Below are 21,786 nucleotides of genomic sequence, written 5' to 3'. Positions count from 1 at the left end.
TAATTACAGTACCCGTTTTATTTTTTTAGGTGCTTGCAAATCGCAGCCCGAAAGTGTATTTTTATATGGAAGCCTATATTTGCCAATAAAATATTTTTAATTCTCCTGTCTTAATATTAGTCGCCAAGTCATTATTTATAATACCTCACCTATAATTTCATTGGCCCTGTTAAATATTTTTGCTACCTTAAAGTAGCAGCCATTATTGAGTTTTTATAAATCCTTGCATTTCGAAGCTCATCTAATATAATTGTCGCAATAATATTTAATCGCTGCCAAGTAATTATTTGTAACAAAACAATTAGTCGCCCTTTAAGTTTTTAGTCGCCGCGAAAATAATATGCCATAAATAAATACATACCTATTTTTGTACTTCGTAGCGTATATTATGAATATACTTATGATCTAAATAGTGCTGTTGTACCGACAGATAGATCTCGTCCGCTGACCAAACAATTTAGCTTTCACCAGGAGGCCCAATCAACCAATTACAAAACTCACAAAGAGGATTTGGCCCATTAGCTCATTGGAGGAAATTAACAATTGCTTGAACTCTAAATAAACTCGTCGAGTTAATTCCGTCATGTCAGTTATCATTTGTCTTGTGTTCGTCGGTTTTAAGGGGAAGTTGACTACTTTTTCATATCGTATGTTAGAATTGGTCTAGTCGAAATTTTGTTAATGCAAGAAACACAGATAAGTTTTAATAAAAGATGATAACTAACTAAACTAAAAGATGTATTTGGGCTGACTCCAGTACACACTTATCTAATTTTAAGTAACACCTGTCATTTTCTTATCCGCCGAAAATTAACGGGACGGATAATCGACAGGCATGACATTTATAAAATACACGTCAATTTTATACAGAAATTAAAAAAAATCCTACCACAATTTTATATTGGCTAATAACCCGACAGAATTAAGTTGACAGCACACGTCAAACGGCCTGCATATCAGTGAAGTCCCCATTTTATTCGCCCGGGTTATTTATTCATTTTAAAATTAACAGTTATCAATCATCCGTCCCTTACCTTTTCGGTGGATAAGAAAATGACAAGTATAACTTAAAATAAAATTAGATGTCTGCAGGAATCGGGGCCATTGTACATTTTAAATAAAAAACAATAATTTAAAAATTAGCTCAATGAAACTATTAGGAAAATTATTTACATTTTAAGTTTAAAAGTAAATACAAGACCACCTACTGTTGGACTTACAATTTTCTCGAGACAATGACTGATGAACATAATTATTTCGTCAATACATCACTAAAAACTATTATATAAAATAACTATAAAATTGATTTACAGGAAGACACTCGTGATTGCTCTATTAACAACATCGAAGGTACTCTTTTTGATGGGAACCTGTTTGAAGAAGAATTGATTTGTGATAATCACTTCCTTTAATGACGTCGTAACAGAAAAGTAATAACCGATAACCATAACCGTTACGTACCCTTACAACCGTAAGTTAGACAAACAATATCTATTAGTAAAAAAACTTTAGACGTTAATAGCTTCTCCTTTATAACGTTACTTCAATTTTGGCTGTCTCACTAGCTTCTACAACATGATTGGAGGCGAGTGTTTCATTAATTTAAATAATAAATAAACAAAACGATATTGGAGGATTGGGGTCACAGAAGTATGAAGGTTAATGGAATAGCAAGTTTTTGTGAAGGAGGCAATACTTATCAAACAGAATAGTTATGATACTGTATAGCAGCCCGCTACGATAGTTGTTATACGATTAAGAAACAATCATGTTTTAAGAAATTAAAAAATCAACTGGCTATCAGATGTGAAAACGTGTGAAAGTTCTGAATGAACCAGCATAATATTTTTTCTCCACCAGTTGCAGTGCCCTTACCGGGTCCATGTTGATACTAAAATACTTATTTTTGTATTTTTATAACACCACATTTTGTACGAACACATGGTCGCAATAAAACATTTCTAATTCATTTCTGTACATATAGGTACTTGTGAAACCCACAAAGCCAGAACAAATTATGCATTTGTCTAATAAGGGTACGCATAAACAACAGAATTTCACTTACTACGTTTCTGACACACTAGTTTCACTCTTTCATAATATGATATTTTTTGTTAAGTTTTGATTCTATAAACTATATAGAAGTAGGTAATCAATAAAGCGAAACCGGTCATCGACGATAAGGCTCACTTCACTTAGTCAAAGCTAATGATGAACGTTTGATAGTTTACTCAGAACTGAACTCAAACAATAAAGTAAGTACCTATTCAATTCACCCAAAGATCTCCAAAGTGCCTTTGGAAATGAATTCTAAATCAGAAACTTAAAATGTATGACTTGAGAATATTCAGAGGAACACCCTGTCTTGAAGGATTATCCAACAGATTGAGGAAATGAAATAATAAGTAATTCAGTACTGGAGCAGACAAAGACTTCGTCTGACTTAGGTCATCTAAATTCATTATGAGGTACGTTTTAACCGGCACCAGCCTCGGTTCCTCAATTTAAATTTAATATTGTAAATGATACGTCTTGCGTAAGACATAAAACAACACGAGTACTAAGAGCAGAGTTTGAAATTGAATATTTATAATCTAAAGTTGGTGAAATTGGCATTTATATCAGATTTGTCTACGATATGATGTGAAGGTGTCACATCACTTATTTAAGAGCATTCTCCATGCTACTTTTTTAGGGACAAATAGGGCAGTGGTTTCCCTCTTGCCTTCCGTGAAGGTGTAAGGTAGACAAAATTTTATACCTACTGTAATAATAGAAATATAATTATCATAGTTGTAATAATAACGTCTGGTAATAATTTCATCACTAGATATAAAAGTCGAGTTAACACTTTCAAGGTCAGAACGTCTAATGACGTTCCGATCCCAAGGTGACATTTTACCTATTATGCACCATCAATGACCCATGGGGTCTTCACCTTGGGATCGGAACGTCCGTAGACGTTCTGTCCTTGAAAGTGTTAATAATGATAATGTGACACTATCTAACATAATATAACAACATAAGCTCACGACTATATCTCTATTAAGGTAGTCACAGGCACATCCATCACAAGATGAACTAAGTACCCACGCCTCACCGAGGTTTCTGTTAGACCAACGTGATAGGTGGTGAGCCGTATCGCCGTATATAGTGGTCGAACTGTGTTAATGAAAACTGCACTTAAGATAAATTAATAACTCATTGGTGCAAGTCCGGTAGTCGGGTTAGAACCGGCTCTCCCCGTCTGAAAGCAAGTTGTTGACCCACAGGACACTATCTGATCCCAACAAAAACAAGACAATGAAAAGAATATCTCCCTGATTCGCCAAAATCCGTTACATTATTTATTTTCCTCAAAGTCGTATGAAGCTCGGAAGTTAAAAAAGATACACAGGAAAACCTGCCACCTGCGCTTTGATCGTATTTCGAACGTAAACAATCCCGAATTTGTTTATCACAGCTATATGATGAAATATCCGATGCTTTGTGATATTAAAATTTGTATCGAGGTTACAATGATATGGACTTTGATGTGTTCTTGTGATTGGCGGGCGTCGCTGCAGTGGACGTGTCGAGAATATTTTATGTTATTATATTTGTGGTTTCTGGTGAATGCGGATGGATGGAGGATTTGTTTGTTTTTTAATAGTCTTATGTGGTATTTGATTTATTTTGAGGTTGTTAGAAATCATCATTGTTACGTTGTGATGCGTTGCACTTCAGTGTCACTCGGTTAGTTATAATGAAGATGACCAAGATGTGTTAAAGTTGTGAATGTGGTGTTTCTTATTGTGTTAAAGTTGGATAAGACGATGTGATTTTTTTTAATAAGAATGAATGTTTCCGTAGCTTCTTCTTCTATCGTGTGGGCTGTGAGGTGGATTACCAACCTCAGCAAACCTGGTGTCAGGGTTATTATTGAGCCGCCAAAGGCCCCTGACATGGCTCATGTAACGATTACTCACTTACATCAGAAAGTAGTAACCGGGACCATCGGCTTATTGCGCCTTCCAAATCATCTTACTATCGGACAATCAGGTGATCAGCCTGTAATGTCCTAACCAAACTAGGGATTACAAAGTGATTTTTGTGATATGTCCCCATCGGGATTTGAACCCTGGACCTCCGGATCGTGAGCCCAATGCTCAACCACTGGACCACAGAGGCCGTTCTTTTCCGTAGCACATAATATGGAGTGAACGTAAGGATCGCCTATGTAGTATCACATATCTTAATAAAAAAAAATGCAGAAAGATTGTACGAATTATTTTCACAATATGTGATACTACACAGGCGGTCCTGACTTTCACTAAAATCGAGCTCTACTTTTTATTAAGTATGTTAAGATCCCGAAAGATGAGTAATACAAAATAAAACAATTATTTAATTGAACCGTGTTTTTTACTGTTCAAATACATTTTCGTAAGTAGACAAAATTCCTTAGTTCTTGTATTTGTTTTTCGTCACTAGTACCTTTCTAAGAACTTCACTTCCGACCGATCGAGTGAAGATCAAATAAGTTTCTTTGCCTAAGACCAATATTTGAACAGTTGAAAAAAATCGATTTAAAGCGTCCCGATCGCTACACTCGACAAGGATGTGATTTGAATAAATATTCGAATACTGTTACTAGAATCGATTTGTTATCGATCGACGATCTTCGTGTGATATTCGATTGTACGTTCGATATCTTGGAAGTAACGTTTTTGTTAGAATAGGTACTGTAAATTTGTTTAACAGATCAGTTTGTTGTTATTACAATTTGGTTTCCGCAGTTGCGGTACTTTGTATATATGAGATTTTATGTAGCTTGTGCCTACCTAGCTCTCTCTCTCTCCTTGGCATTTATTATTCCCATCTGATGGTGGGGTCTGCCTTCTTCGTACTTCTCTTCCACTTCGCTCTATCAGACGTGTCGTTTTCGGAGACATTGCACATACACATGTCCTTTTTAACCACATCCGCCCATCTTGTTTTTGGTCGTCCTCTTGGTCTAAGCTCTGGTATGTTTAGATTGGCTGATTGGCTTGTGCCTACCTAGCTGTTTTCCGTAAATTCCGTCATACACTTCTGGACTTTAGGATACATTTTAAATTAGAACTCTGCTTTAAATCTCGCAAATTATCACGCCGTAGAGTTTCCAAGACTACAAGGTTTAACTAACTTTAGCTTTTACTTTTTTATTTTGATATAGACTGGCTCTTTACCATTATTTTTTCATTAAACTTTGTAAGTTAGTAAATACCAAGATGTCTGATCTTGTAGTTTCGATAAAGTTCTTAGGGTTGCCAGCAGCCTTATGCTTTATACCAATTAGATTTAAAAATACGCATTTATTGTTTGTATCAATAAGCTTTGTTTGTGCAATCAGGCATTAAAACAAACGTCTAACTTAAGGCTTCTTACTTATCCGACCAAGTAGTCCGGTCAATAGTCTAAAAAACATACAAATGAAATGAAATATTAATAAAACATACAGATCGTAACTTTCGAACAAAAAGTGACAAATACAAAACAGTCTAAAAGGACAATTCAATGCAACATCTTAAACTACAAAATCCTCTGATGTTTCTTAGCGACTCGGTCGCAGCCATCCCTGCCGCTAATTCCTGGCCTTCTAATTGAAAGTTACCCGGCAGAGTGACAGAGGCCGTTAATAAGCCCGCTGGAGGCCGCAGGCATTGTGCTTCGTTACTTGTCAGATTAACGTGCCCCCTTGGCGCCTTAACTAACAAACTAGCATTGTCTAAAAGTAAGGATTTCTCACTCCTTTGTTCTAGTTCGAATAATGAGGTGTTTGGTTTGCATTTACGGCGTTTGGTTTAAGTGGTATTAGCGTCGTGTTGCGTGTCTGGATTGTTTTTGGTCATTTACGTTTCGGGTTTCGGTGTTCGTGTTTGCGAATAAAGTTTTGTTTGTGTCAAAATGTTTGCTTAGTTTGTAATCTGGTGATGGTTTATCCATTTGGCTGATATTGTCGGAAATTCCTCTTGTGTTACCAATCGTAAAGGGAGCATCTGTTTTATGCAAGATGTATTTATAGCGAAGTCTGGTTTTAATCGGAAATGCGGTCGATATGATTTTGGTGTAGATACTGTGGAGTTGTACATCAAATATGAATCATCGAAATATACTTAATAAAACCAAAGGACCTAGTTTATTGAAATAAAATTCAAAAAAATATATAATAAGAAGAGACTAAAAATGTGGCACGTCAAATCCCGTGGTTGGCTTTAAACCACTGAATTCGACTTAATGAGTTCATGTTTGATCATAGATAATTGTTATCACATGATTTCCAGAATTTGTGCTCGAACAGTGGCAATAGGCTAGCCTCCTTATTTATGGGAGTTAAACATAGCTGGCGAGAAGTGGGTACACGTCTGCTTTACTAACAGGCTAATTAGGCGTGGTGCTATATTTTTAATGTTTTTTTTATTCTGTTAATCATCAGTAAATTTTCTGTTAACAATGATTTTAATGATCAATAAAAAGTACAGTCAATAATAATATAAAGTATCTACTAACCTAAAAATTTAATAACAAGATAATAGAACATAGAACTAATTAGAACCTAACAAGAATGTATGCAATTATGATTTTATATCTAGTTCGTCGTAAACTTCAAGTCTGTAAACAACATCAAATATCCAAAGAACGTTTGAGGGTTTCTCAAAGCAAGCAAATCGATATTCCGACCAGCTAAACGATCAACTTATCAAAGTTCATATCGCTAAGTTTCAGCCTGCAAGTTGCTTAGTTACCAAAGTTTCTGTCACTTGACAATTTAACAGTTTAATGGCTCAACAATTCCACGTCAAACGTTTCGAGAGTTTTGTTATTGGGAACAAGTTTTAATTGGTGAAGAAGTTTTGTATTCTCGTTTGGGGTAAGACCTTAAATTTTATTTTGACTATTTTTTTCTTTCAATTTGATTTAAATAAGTGTAGGACAAATTATTCCTTTGAATATGCAGAGTATTTTTTTAAATTTAATGTGAATTTATCAACCTATCATAGATCTGCAATGCAATTATGATAGAATAACCATCCTAAAAGCAAAAAACACCAGCCACAGCAGCCGTAAAAACACCTCCACCAACCCGCAGTGGAGCAGCGTGGTGGAGTATGCTCCATACCCCCTCCGGTTGATTGAGGGGAGGCCTGTGCCCAGCAGTGGGACGTATATAGGCAGTTTATGTTTATGTTAACCATCCTAAAATGATAACATACATCTTGACCGATGGTTCTGATTTCAATTCTCGGTCTAATACGAAGACTTCTGATTTGGCTCGGGTTTGGGTGTTCATCAATCCACCAACACGTAGTGGAGCATATATGGTGAAATACGCTTCCTATCATGTCTGGTCGATTAGGGGTACGATTGTTCCTCAGTGGCACATCCATCATAAGATGAACTAACCCACATCTCACCGAGCTTTCTGTTAGACCAACGTTCATTAGCGTGATAGGTGGTGAGTTGTATCGCCGTCTATAATGGTCGAGCTCATGTCATGTCATGTCAGGGGCCTTTGGCGGCTCAATAGTAACCTTGACACCGGGGTTGATGAGGTTGGTACTCCACCTCACAACCCACACGATAGAAGAAGAAGATGGTAGCGCTAACTGTGTTAGTAAATTTAAATTGACGTGCGGAAATTTCCACATTTACCAGTACCTAGCCAATACTGAAGTACAATACATAATACCTTTGTCTACAATAAAGTGTCAAAGGTCTACAACAATTACTACAATTTCCTTTCCTTGTAAATAGTGATCGATAAGTAACATCCAACCAAGAATTGTAGTCATTAAGAAACAATAACATAGTTTAGATAAATCGGAAAGCAATAATCGTAACTATAGTGATTTATATTAACAATTAAATTAGCAATGACACAAACGGAGCAGGAATTAATCATGTCAAATATAACGTTATGTATGTAGTTGTAGGTGAAATAAATGGCAATGTTGTGCAACGTTTGTAGGAGATAGTGAAACGCTTAGTAGAACCTAGTATACACGACATTGATTCAAAAGATAAGGAAGGTCAGACGATAATAGAGTGAGATATGATTGCTGTTGGCTATTCCGCTTTTATGTCATCATTCTGAACTATTACCACACTCTGGACACTTCATACAAAACACCTCGTTTTACACAGACACTACACATTGAAGTTATCGTACTTCAAGGTAAGAGAATACCTATCATGTTTAGTGAACAACCACTTGCAATTCCGTATATCAAGAAGTAAGTGAGATATGTTAAATGAAAGAAGTTACAGTGTTATAAGAATAATGAAGACGTTATTATTTTATTGAGGACAATAAAAATATTGTATGGATAGCGAGGTATTTATAAGTATGAACAGAAAGTAGGTAAGAGTCATTTCTCTGAAGAAATATTTTACACTGTAAGTGACAACAACACGTGGTGATGCGATAATTACATCACTAGGACACCATGGTAACACCACCACAGTTAACCACCAAAAAAAATATGCAGTTGTATAAAAGGTACCTCACCTGGTATCAGCTCAGTTACACAACTATTTGGTTGCTGACAGCCGAATCACTCGCGGGTGGCGCAATTATGGGGTCCTAGTGAAGTAGTGCCCTGGGATTATAGTGCAGTATTCTCACAGTAACTTTGAATAACGACCTTAAGCAAATTTTATAGGTACACCATGCTTTTCCCTCTAAGTAAACCACTGAATCTGATTTTATAGGTTTCAATTCATGTTTGGATATATATAATATACATCTCTTGGTTTCCAGGGTTTGTGCCTGGCAGTACGTTCGCTTTCTATTACATGAGACTTTAAACATAGAACAGGGCTAAAATTGATTTTTCGAAACGGTACGGTAGGATGATATAAAAGCACCTTCAGATAACACATAATTATAGTAACATCTTGTATAACACTTCGGAACTGATATCAAGGGTCAAATGGCGTGTCAAGATACAGTTGATGTCTTTGTCCGGTGCATGGACACGCATAACGATTGCAGTATTTGCAATAATCGAGTCGAAAGCGAAGAAATTATTTATAATTGAAATACATATTTAAATTCCTTGTGTCTAATCAGAATTATTGAGATAGCAGCAGCAGCAGATGAAAGACTTCTGTCCTACATAATTCTTAACATTTGATAAATTACGAGGAATCAAAACATCATGCTAAGAAAGATCGAAGATAAGAGAGAAAGGTGAGAACAAAAAAGCTTACATGGAACAAATCAACGAGAAGGCGAACGTCGTATCTTATAAAGAAGTCAAAGAATTGGCCTTTGAAAGTCATAAATAGAGAATGCTACACCGGGAAGAGCGTGGCTCTTTAATTGATTAATATAATAATGAACATAAGTAGCCTTTATACGTCCCACAGATGAGCACAAGGAATTAAAAAGGCCACATTGAAGCTGTCATCAAAAAAGTGATATTGCAATTTGAAAGCAATATGGCTTTTTTGGGTGAATTGCTTTGATGTGACCCTTTTTAATTCCCAGGCTCAACTGGAGGGGGTATGGAGCATACTTAAGTATCGTATTACAGCAGCGTGAAAGCCTAAGCTGTTAACATTTAGTCACCAACATCAACAACTACTTATAAAACTGGTTATGATTACATTTTACACTTACTACTTGCTATTAGCAAAACCTGCAAACATTTACTCAGGATTATAGGCGATATTTCGATGCTATTAGTGTGCTTGTAAGCTATATTTTACACATAGTTCAAGCGTAAAAGTTATTACCGGTGGGCCGGGCAGTGTGTAGAAATAAACCAGAGTGATTTCGATAAAATCAAAGTGGATGCTAATCTAGACTTCCGTACCTAAAACAAAATGCTTTTAGAGTTGTTTTTCGTTTCCAACATGGGCTCGTGGCATACAATAAGGAATAATACTACGTACAGTACGGCAACTCTCCGTTCCCCGCCAACATCTGAGCTAGGTTTACCTCACCTCCTCGAACATAGTTTAGACTTGAATCTTCTTGTTCAAAATTTCTTGTTTGTGATGTGTGTGGTAAATAAATAAATAAATATTAACTGATCATTATAAAAGCTTCTTTCATACGTAGTCCTACCTACCTAAGTAAGTAATAACGGTTAAATTAGGTATTGTAATTGGCAACCCTCGCTGTCACACATACGGTTGCGTGATGATTGAGTGTCGCGGTTTCTGCTTACTCGTGCAAGTTAGTAGTCGTTACATGAGCCATGTCAGTGGCCTTTAGCGGTTCAATAGTAACCCTGAAACCAAGGTTGATGGGGTTGGTAATCCACCTCACAACCCACACGATAGAAGAGGACCCTTTCAGTGGTTGGAGGCGCGACTGTGGCGGTACCTTAATGAGATTGTTCCAATTATGGTATGAATATAATTATGGCATGATCTACATCTTCCGCAAAATAGGCACAACCAAATAACCTAAACAGTTCACTTTATTAAAATTATTATTATACCAAGAAAACGAGGTAAGAATTACTATAGCAATAAATATTATTATAACGATAAATTTCCTATTACGCTCAACAACCAGTTTGTATATTTTACATAAATAGGCGTACTTAAAATATAAAATGAAAAGCGGTAAATACTTTATGGCGAATCAAATCATAATCGTGGAGCGTGGCTTGTGAAACAGCTTGATAATGCCTTTATAAGGAACGAGTTCGACTTAAAGCTACTTGCACTGTACAGTCATGAGTAATATCTTGTACCCACTTTAGAACCCTGTCGCACTAACATATTTGACATTTAGTGACACTTACAGTTCAATTTGTCAAAAAAGTTAATGTGAGATGGTACCAAAGTGTATACATATTAATACTCGTGACCGTACATAAACTCATGTTGGTAAACCCTTGCGGGTGAAGCGAAAAGTAATAAAGGGCAATTTGCTTTGGAATTCTATAGTCTCTGCTTACCCCGGTGGGAAATAGGCGTGAGTTTATGTATGTATGTATGCAGCCACTGTTGATACAAGGTCCTAACATGAAAATCTTCTTCTCTCTTGTGGGTGGATTACCAACCCATCAACCCTGGTGTCAAGGTTACTTACTATTGAACCGCCAAAGGCCCCTGACATGGCTCATATAACGACTACTAACTTACACCAGTAAGAAGTAACCGGGACCAACGGCTTAAAGTGCCTTCCGGAACACGGATCATCTCACTTTCGAACAATCAGGTGATCAGCCTGTAATGTTACCAAACTAGGGATCACAAAGTATTTTTTGTGATATTTCCCCACCGGGATTCGAACCCGGGACCTCCGGATCGCGAGTCTAACGCTCAACCACTGGACCACAGAGGTCGTTACCTTATGGTAACAAGGGTCAGCCTATCATCTAGAACAGTTCCCATCATGTTACGACACAATAGTTCTGTGTGATTTTATGATGCCCGGGAAAGTAAGCAACTAACCGTGTTATTTTTAAATCGCTTTCAGCCCAGCATAAAAGCTTTTGCGTATATTGTGCTAAAGGCAAAAAGAGTAAAATCTCATTAGAAATATAATAAAAGGCCAAAGAAGTTTATATTTACATACATACATAAACTCACGCCTATTTCCCACCGGGGTAAGCAGAGACTATAGAATTCCATTTGCTTCGATCCTGACACACTTCTTTTGCTTCCCCCACATTGGTCAATCGCTTCATACACGCACGCCGGTTCAGAGTAGATCGTATTAAACCTTTTCTAAGGACATCTCCAATTTGGTCATCGTAAGTTTATATTTAAGTACATGTGTTTTTTTTATGTAGATTATTCATATTCAATTTGTAAGAGACGCGCACTATAATAATATCAATGGTGCCAAGCCACCGCGATGTATCATGATACATCGTTTCAAAACCCAAAAGAATGCAGGCAACTCTGGAAGTCTGTTTACTTTCTAAGAAATGTTATAAATCGAATGGTCGTCTATGGCCATTACAGATATCCAGTCAACTAAGACCCTTCTCGTTCTCCTTTAGTTTTAAAGACTTGGCTTTATTATAAGGATCCTTATAGGTGTTCAAGGGTCTATGTTAGTTGGTCATGGTTGCTTTCAATGGTTAATACATCGCTGCTTAGTTTGTGCTGTGCATAGTTATTAAACGCACGTCGTTAAGGTCAGTGCCCTCTGATTGTGTTGGCCGTGATATCACTGATATGGCAGCTTTTATAGTAACATTTACTATACTAGTTAATACATGAAGTCTCATGATTCAAGAATATAAAGTATGCCAATGAAGGGACTTTGTGTCTTCATTTGTGTTGATTCATGCATCCGGGTGAATCAGATTGTTGACAAAGAAATATAAAAGTGACAGCCTTTGTTGGAACCTCGACAACTGTAATAATCTATGCAAATGGGAGTTCAAATTACTGATGGAAATAAAAAGAACTAAAGAAAACAACTCTCATCTTATGCCTAAAGAAATAAAATTACTCAAAACACAAGGGAAAAATAAAGAAAGAGAAGTAAGTTAACGATGAAATAGGAAAAGATTCCCTGAAACTTTTAGGAATTAAGAACCTAGTTTTATAATTAGGTATCTTACAAACGATTTTTAAAGATACGGTGATATGGTTCACAACCTATCACGTCGGTCTTACAGAAAGTTCGCTAATGTGTGGATACTTAGTTCATCTGGCAATGGATGTATCTCTGACTGCCCGATGGAGCTTTAGTCGTGAGCTGCTTATGTTATGATTTTAGATAAACATCGTTGTTTTTCAAGAAACGAAGATTGTCAGGTATCGAAGTTTGTGAACGGATATCATATTTTGCAATGTGATATTGCAAAGTACAAACTTTGCTTTTGTTAAAATATTTTAAATTGTATACAAGTGTTTCGTCTTTTTAATAGATTGGATTGGAATTATGAAGGTTTTGCACAAGAAATATACACATCAGGTCTATTCGACTACAAAATACTAAAAAAAAATACAAAAAATGTACACATCGGGTCTATTCGACTATTTCGACTCCACCATCATCCTACATTCCTTGCCGACACTAGTACATTTCTCTTATAAATTAGCTCCAGCATAATACAATTTCCTAATAAACTTCATAGAAAGCGGCAGAGTAAAAGCGTTCGATATAAATTGTGCTATATTCAATGCTCTATTCATTTATTGTATGAATGCCATCATTAATTATATTTTCTATTTCAATGTTTATGCTTGGATGTGTGACAAGAAGGAAATTACTACTCCTTGATGTATTTGCGTCTTCAATCTTATGTTTTGGTTTGTTATAATCCGTTTTGTCGATTAGTTTTGCTATGAGTTATGGACTTCCAGTATCGCCGTGTATAAAGTTGAGAGCGATACAGTTGATTTGTTTTAAATATAATTTTGATACTTTAAAGGCATTTTATATCTTAGCACTTTTCAATAAAGATTTAATTTATTTCTAGCAAAGGTAACAAATACATGTTACACGCGAAGCGTTTAGGCAACGCTTATAAAGTTCCCGATCCTTTGTTATCTAGGATAATGAAGTAAAAACATTTTTCTTTGTAAGTATTCTGTTACAAAATTTTGAATTTCAAACCCCACGTTCTAAAGTTCTTGATTGGAACTCTCAACACTGCTAACTTAAGACGCTAAACCTAAGCTGCTTAGGTATTTGTGCAACGGCTTTCACATTTTTTATTAAAGAACTGTCTAGAAGTCTATCGCTAATATCTATGAAGCTCTTCCAATCGAACCTTTTGTTTTAAACTGAACTCTAATTGTAACATCGGCCAGTAAATTCCTACAGTCACGTTTTGTTCCAGTTTCACGACAGTTAGCCTTTAGACGTTAATTGTAATTATCGCGTTCATTCCTTCGGTTCATTTAGAATCGTTAGAGCATTGCTTCTTGATCGGGTTCGATGGCAGCTGCTAATTCAGATATTGGTGCTTCGGCGTTTTTTGGTGGTATCCTGTACATTGCTTCTTGAATCCTCTTTGTGTTTCTAGAATATATTTGTTTCTGTTTTAAATCAATCTTCTCCATTTTTATGTTTCTGGGCTTGTTTGGATTATGTCTTTACTATCAGCTATCAAAAAATTGTCTCTTTATATAACAGTGAAAACCACGCGCCTTTTTGAAAAAAACATTCAAATGTAATTTTTGTTCATAAAACTTCGAAATAAAACTAGTTTTAATCCTGGAAATAGTTTGTAGTCTCAATATTTACCCGGATTGAAATTAATTGAGAGAAACTAGTTTTATTGAAGAAACTCACACCATAATGTGATTTTCAAAAAGGAGCTTACGTGAATAAGGCGACGAGAAAATATCCATCAGTGTATAATATCCATCTTAGTACTCTAATAATCTGGTGTGGGTGTGAATAGGCTAGATGAATACCAAGTCGAATGGGATACTTTTATTGAAACGTCAAAACGCTTTATTTATATGGCGTTTGTATGTGAAACACAAAATGGTGACGTCATCAATAAACGTGGGCAAACGACGTACTGTTAAAATGATTCATATTTAAAATTCGTAAATAAGTAATAATGAAACATTAGGTTGAATTTTGGGTATCTTAGACTAGCTTCTATTTTTGAATACCCATTTTATAATTTATCTTTGATGTAGTCATTTACCCTAATGTCTTTATCAAATTAATAAACGAATAAAAATATAATAATCATTTATGTATCAGACAAAGGCAAACAATGATGATAAATTGAACATCTGAATCATCAAGAAATCCTCAATGAAGAGTAAAGTTGTAAATCAAAGGCTTTATGTAAATCGTTACGTGAATTGGCATCCTCCTAACAATGCGGCATGCATGCTAATGGCTGTTCTTTTGTTTCTTTTTTTCTCCTAAGCATTGGTCTGTCTTCGTAGACAGCCAGAGGCCTTTTTAAATCGTCAATATCGATTATAGAGTTATTAAAAGTACATTCTGTCGATTGTTATAAGTTTATCTGATCGGTTTTTTATTAAGTGTAGTATTAATATAATCTTATATCTTGATGATTCATGGGATGGTCTAGTCTAGATTTATAATAGTTTTGCCTAAAGGCAGATTTGTGACTAGACAAAAACTGTGACTATGTTTTATTGTTTAGCAGAGGTTTGAATTAATCATTTTGGGATCATCTATTTCCCTTTTAGGAACAGGTTTTTATTTTTTGAACTGAACGCTGTATTTCGCTTTCATTTTGTTTTAAATTGGGCAATTTGACGAGACAATGGGTTGACCACCTGAATCTATCATTCAGTGCATCATTTCAATCTTAGAAAAAAAATATCAAGATGCATTAAATACTTGTCCGAACAAATGGGGAGCGCTGAGGACTCTCACCTGGTACAGAATTTAAGACAACGGGCCTCAGGGTGCCCAGTTGGGCTCCGGCCAAGTAGTTAATGCCATCTGTGGCCACGTCACGTCAGTCACGTCAAAAAAAGCCCAGCTGGGCGCGACCCGCTGCTCCGTCGTCTGCGAGGATTATATTTGAAAGATTTAATCGGCGCTAGTGGGTCGATAGCGATAAACACTGAATGAGGGAAATCGTCGACCGGTCCATCATATCCATCTTAGGACTTTGTATCAACAGTGGTTGCATGTTGACTTTGATTACTTCTGGCTCTGACCACCTCATGAATGAAGGGGTACATAAACAGCCTATATACGTCCCACTGCTGGGCACAGGCCTCCCCTCAATCAACCGGAGCGGGTATGGAGCATACTCCACCACGCTGCTCCAATGCGGATTGGTGGAATGAAGGGGTGATTTTATGTAATTATGTAAAGATTCCCTAGCACTTTGTTCGTGCAAATTTACATCCTGAGCTATATACGTTCAGCCTAGAGTCCTTAGACTTCCTGCCAAGAATGTACCGTACATAAATATCCCATACCGACGCTAGGCTCAGTAATTAACGCAGTTAGAACAATGAACCATTGTGGGCAGTAGGGCGATCTGGTGCTAATTTGTTACACCACGTATGCATCACGCCTATTGCCTGCTGTTGTGGTTGGGCTAACTTTGTTTGCAGAAGTTGAGGTAAGAAAACTATTTACATGTCCTTTGTAAACACATGAAATCTAGAGGGAGATATTATCTTCTCTTCTCGCGTGTGGGTTGCGAGATGGTGACAATCTCATCAACCCTGGTGTAAGAGTTACTATTGAGCCGCCGAAGGCCGTAATTAGACCGACTGCTTGACGTGTCCTACAAAAGACGGATCATCTACTTTTTGGGCGATCGGTTCGGATCAGCCTGCAATGTCCTAACCAAACTGGGCACAAAGTGATTTTTGATTATGTCCTCACCGGGACCTCCGAATCGAGAGTCCAGCGCTCAGTCACTATACCACGGAGGCTGAGATAGATTTATATGATGTGTAGAAGAACTTCTACCATTGGGGTAGGCAGATGCCGCGGAATACAACAAAATGTTTATCTATGTAGAAAAAACGACGTATGACGCGAGGGCTAGCGTGAGTATAAGTATTTATTATGTAAATTATATCAAATCAAATCAAATATACATTTACCAACAGTACAAATGGGCGGCGGCCTTAGTGCTCTGAAGCAATTTCTTTCAAGCGACAATTACGAATCAGCTATAAAAAAAATTTGGTTGCGGGACGGTCCAATAACAACAAGTATAAAGGCCACAGTTAATATTTATACCTACAAATACACTACACACTACTACACTATAGATAATACCTAATACATACCTACTCAATAATAAATGATACATATTAACCTAATAATACCTAACGGTAAATCATACTATAGAGTATGTACATAAAGAACATGCAAGTTTCTATCTTCCTTTTTCTACCAAAAAATCTACATCTAAAGTTTGTAGAACGCGTGACGGTTTCGAATTCCGAATCGCTAATTCGAATTTATGAGTTTGAATTCATTTTTGGAACATAGATAATTGTTATCACGTGATTTCCAGAATTTGTGCGCGGATAATTGCAAGAGACTTGCTCCCTATTACATCGGACTTAAAATTGCTGGCGAGTAGGTCTATAGGTACACCTCTATATACCTCTACTACGTGTACTGCGCCTCTGCCTACCCCATTGGAGATGCAAGCGTGATGCTAAGATACGTTATGTAAATTCTGCATATAATAATAAAACGAAATTTCCCTCTTGTCAAAATCAAAGCTGCATCTAAAGCAAGTTACACAATGAGCCATAATTAACTTCCACCGTTTATTAGATACCACAGCTGAAGTTAGAATTTCAGCAATTAGTACAACTGGATCTCCGACTAATGCAGAATGTAATCCTCGAATGAATTTCAGAGTGGATTTAATTTCATAATCCAGAATTGTGGAAAATGGTTGAGTGGAAATTCCATACGAAATTTATCTCTGGGCTGGTAGCAAACGACTACCACAGAAGAAGAACGTAACGCAACGCAACGGAGAATAAATTTTCCTGTACCCATAGGTTGCTTGAAAGAAATTGCTGTATGAGCAATAAGGCCGCCTGTTGGGCTTTTTTATATATGTTGTCCTTATCTCTGTATTTTGTGTCCATTGTGCTCAATAAAGTATTTTATCTATCTATCTATCTATAGAAGAAGGTCCATCTGCTTGTCTTCCCAGAAATTTCGTTAAAACCGACAGACAGATTGTGTCTATTGCAAATCAATTTAAACATAGGTAGGTACACAAAAATTACTTTGGTTTTGGTTTCATACATGACCATTACCCCGACCACAGGGGGACAGAGTCATTTTCACTGCCCTCCACTGGGGTCATTCCTGATCGGCGCGTCCTTGCCGGGGGTGGGCGCCTCTTACTTCAGTAGGCCGGAGTGATATGGTGGGTAAGTTCAGATAGGGACCTACGGAGTATAACGTAGAACCCTTGCCCAGGGATACGGGTGACGACTTCAAGGTTGCAGAGGCGGGGATGGGAGCCATCGGTACGGCAATGCAGGATGGAAGAGGCGAGTCACAGGGACTGTAACCTGGAATCTCACAGAGGGCAGCAGTAACTGTCAGTAGTAGTATTTAGAGGCGGAGGACAGGAGTCCTAGTACGGCTTTCAAATAGTAAGAAGGGACTAATCTGGGCGCCGTCACACTCGCGGCAGACACACTACTGTGGGGTGGAAGGCAAGAGGGAAACCACTGTCCTATTTTTCCCTAAAAAGTAGCATGGAGAATATTACACCGACAAGAGCGTGGCTTTTAAATTAGTGATGATGACACAAGAAGGAGTGCAATAGGCAGTAATTTCTTCCAGGTGACCAGTGAAGAAAGTATTATAAGGATAGTAATATGAGGTATTTTACGTTCCCCAAAAAAATATAGATGGCGCTGTACGGATTTTCCTTCATTTAACTTTTTAATTTTATGGATAACATAATATGCACCTTATGAAATGTGTTTAGCTCCTTATCATTCACCTTAAAAGTATAGGTATTTAAGGCGATTCTCTCAAGGCGCCGCGAATCGACGCGGCTGGCGCGAATTGCCGCCTCGCCTCTTCTGTCTTTTGATGTGATGTCATTGTAATGTATATATGTAATCCGTGTCTGTGGTGTCCTAAATAATAAACGTTTCTTTCTTTCTTTATAGTGACGTGACGACGGAACGAGACTTACGTTGGTGATGATGAGATTTTAAAAACAATGTTTACTAAAGAGAACACGTTTCAATAATAATGTTTGTTTACCAACCGATTGTAGTTTGGTACATTTTATTTTTGCATATCACACCTTAAGTACCTGTATTAAAACTCACAACAATATCCTAAGAATAATAGTTACAAACTTTTATGTAATACCCACAATAATAATAAGCGCCATTCGAACAAACAAGAAATCAAACAACTCACCACAACAGAAACCTCAGCCTAAGTCACAAAAAATCCAATCGAAACAGCCACAAAAGACGCAATATTTAACACCAAACACTGATAAAAAATGTATTACGAAATACGAAAACGTATGTAAACCGGGAGTTAAAGGAGCGAGTATTACCGACAACAGGTTATAAGCAACTGCGTTTGGTTGGCGAGTGTAAGTTTGATATTGGTTGTAAATATGGGTCTATATAGAGTCCGAGTTAATTCTATTTTGTTTTTTTGCAAATACAATAACGGTCGAAGAGGTTGGTCAAGTTAGGGAACACTACTTAAAACACAAAAATATATTTATTTAGTGAGTAACATAGTTACATTTTGAATGTTTAGGTAGGTACCTACCTATACACGTAAATGTCTTGACTGATTGTTAAAATTAAGTTCTATAGTAAAGTGTATTTGATTTGGTGTTTCTATGCATTAGTACGAGTGAATAAATACATAGAACGAATTCAGCTGCTTATCAACGGCATCCGTAGTCCAGTAGTTGAGCGTTGGGCTTACGATTCGGAGGTCCCGGGTTCGAATCCCGGTGGGGAAATAATCACAAAAAAAATGTGATCTCTAGTTTGATTAGGACATTGCAGGTTGATCACCTGATCGTCCGAAAGTTAGATGATCCGTTTTTCGGAAGGCACTGTAACCGAGGAAGCGGTTGCTAATTACCTGAGCCATGTCAGGGGCCTATGGCGACTCAGTAGTAACCCTGACACCAGTCAATGGTATCTAATGGGATGGACAGAGATACAGGTAATCGGAATTTAACTTGCGGCCTCGTTAAGACCTGAGACATGATAAATTGTATAGTTCTTCTTCTCTTGTATAGGTTGTGAGATGAACAACCTAGCGCATCAACCCAGCAGGGCTAAAGAGCGCAACGTGATAAAATTTTGTCGCGGTCATTGTATAGATTCTGACGATATAATTATGTCGTTTTGTCGATTGGTGCTAATAACTGAACCCAAGTCATGTCGTTGTATCAAAATACGTACAAAATCACACGTACAATCACGAAAAAAAACAAACTTATTGATTTCGACAAAATTTATGGAATCGATCGACAATTTTATTACGTTGCGCATTTTAGCCCTGCTGGGTTGATGCGATAGGTTGTCGGTCTCACAACCTACACAAGAGAAGACGAACTATACTATTTATCATGTCTCAGGTCTTAACGAGGCCGCAAGTTGTCTTCCGATTACTTGTATCTCTGCGCACCCCATCACGGATTACAAGCGTGTAGTTATGTATATAGTGGCCATAATTGAAACCAAGCTGTCCATCCATACCCGCATTGTTTTTGCCCTCCACGCATGCGCTTTTTGTATTTTATTAGGCATAAGAAAGGGGTGAAAAATACAACCTCTGGGTTCTTTGAAGATACAATCAATGTTGCCCTGTGGTGTTGCTTGTGAGTTGTGACGGATGATATTGTTACACTTTTTTTAAAATATAATATTTTCTTCTATCGTGTGGGTTATATATTGGTTATATAGTGGATTACCAACCGCATCAACCCTGGTGTCAGGGTTACTATTGAGCCGCCAAAGATTCCTGACATGACTCTTCTAACGGCTACATACTTACATCAGTAAGTAGTAACCGCGACCAACGGCTTAACGTGCGTTCCGAAGCACGGATCATCTTACTTTTTGGAGTAATGTCCTAACCGAACTAGAGATCACAAAGTGATTTTTGTGATTTATCCCCACCGGGATTCGAACCCGGGACCTCTAGATCGTGAGCATAAATCGTAACCACTGGACCACAGATGCCGTCACTACGATAGCAAGTACATTGGACTGGTCAATCGTAAACGTTGATGAATTGTGTTTAAAGATCCTTCTCACTAAACTGTACCTAATGAAAGTAGCCAAATAAACAACTATGACTTTTTTAATTTGCTTTTTGGTTTTAGGATTTGCTTGGTTTTTGTTTTTTTTTGACGTGGTCTAATTCAAATTCAAATTCAAATAATTTATTTTCAGACCATAATAACGTCCATAGAAAAAATAAATACCTAATAATAAACAATAACGAAGTACAAAAATACCTACTTGGTCGGACAAATGGAAAGTGCTGAGGGTTCACAACCCCGGTATAAAAAATTAAGACCTGACTTTGTACAGTTTTGATTTGATAAGGATATTAACTTTACTTTGCTTTTTACCTGTACCTAACCTGTATTGGCTGATTTTCCCATCGCGGGTTGGAAGGTCAGACAGGCAGTCGCTTTTGTAAAAAACCGGACCTGTCAAAGCTTCAGGTTAGGTAAGCGGACCCTGTGAAAAACGGGGTAATCCTAAGGAAATAATGATGATGAAGTATATTGTCTAATGGAAGTTTTATAACTCGAGTTCTTACATTACCTAAATAAGCTATCCTTATAAACCTTAAAAATATCAAAATTCTGTGCTGTCGAACAGATTCTTCCTTAAAGTTTTTGTATGGCCTAAAATTTACTTCTCTCTCTTTATTTAAGAGCTGCGCTCTCGTCGGTAGAATAAAAGTAATGAAAAAAAAAAAGTAAAAAAAAATAAAAAATAAAAAAGATAGATAAAGAGATAGGAAAGTAAAATTTACTTGGAAATTGAATAAAAAAACAGAATTTAGTTGTTACATTTCGGAAAAATCGTACTAACCATCTATTGCGTCTGTTATACGTAGATAATTTACTTCTACTTCTTTTCAATGTCTCCCATAAATACGTTATCTCTCTACTTAAACTTATTCACGACTAATCGAGCTCGACAAAAACGCACAGTTTTAACAGAACGCTTTACAGTGAGTCGTGCAGTGAATAGGAGTCCTTAAAGCAGTTATTTAATGCTCCGTCGCTCTTGAAAGAGACTGGAACTTCAGCATGCCATTTATGTAGCAAAAGCAGGGCGGAGCGCATAATCTATCCCTCTCACGCTTGCTGG

At 37.0% G+C, this 21,786-nt stretch overlaps 1 protein-coding gene and 1 long non-coding RNA gene across 2 annotated transcripts in view; one reads left to right on the top strand and one right to left on the bottom strand.

The window, feature by feature from the left end:
• LOC126367228 (uncharacterized) overlaps nt 1–4,113 on the top strand; it is a 34,892-nt gene extending 30,779 nt beyond the window's left edge. The window contains exon 2 of the long non-coding RNA XR_007566459.1: nt 4,042–4,113. This is a non-coding gene — a long non-coding RNA (uncharacterized LOC126367228). The remainder of the gene's footprint in view (nt 1–4,041) is intronic.
• LOC126367196 (netrin receptor UNC5B-like) overlaps nt 1–18,998 on the bottom strand; it is a 195,949-nt gene extending 176,951 nt beyond the window's left edge. The window contains exon 1 of the mRNA XM_050010616.1: nt 18,836–18,998. The gene's annotated coding sequence lies outside the window, so the exon portion shown is untranslated. The remainder of the gene's footprint in view (nt 1–18,835) is intronic.
• Nucleotides 18,999–21,786: the final 2,788 nt, after the last annotated feature.

The sequence above is a fragment of the Pectinophora gossypiella genome, chromosome 5 (assembly GCF_024362695.1).
Source record: "Pectinophora gossypiella chromosome 5, ilPecGoss1.1, whole genome shotgun sequence".
NCBI lineage: Eukaryota > Metazoa > Arthropoda > Insecta > Lepidoptera > Gelechiidae > Pectinophora > Pectinophora gossypiella.
The sequence above is the reverse complement of the archived record's forward strand: the minus strand, read 5'-3'. Positions and strand labels throughout refer to the sequence as shown.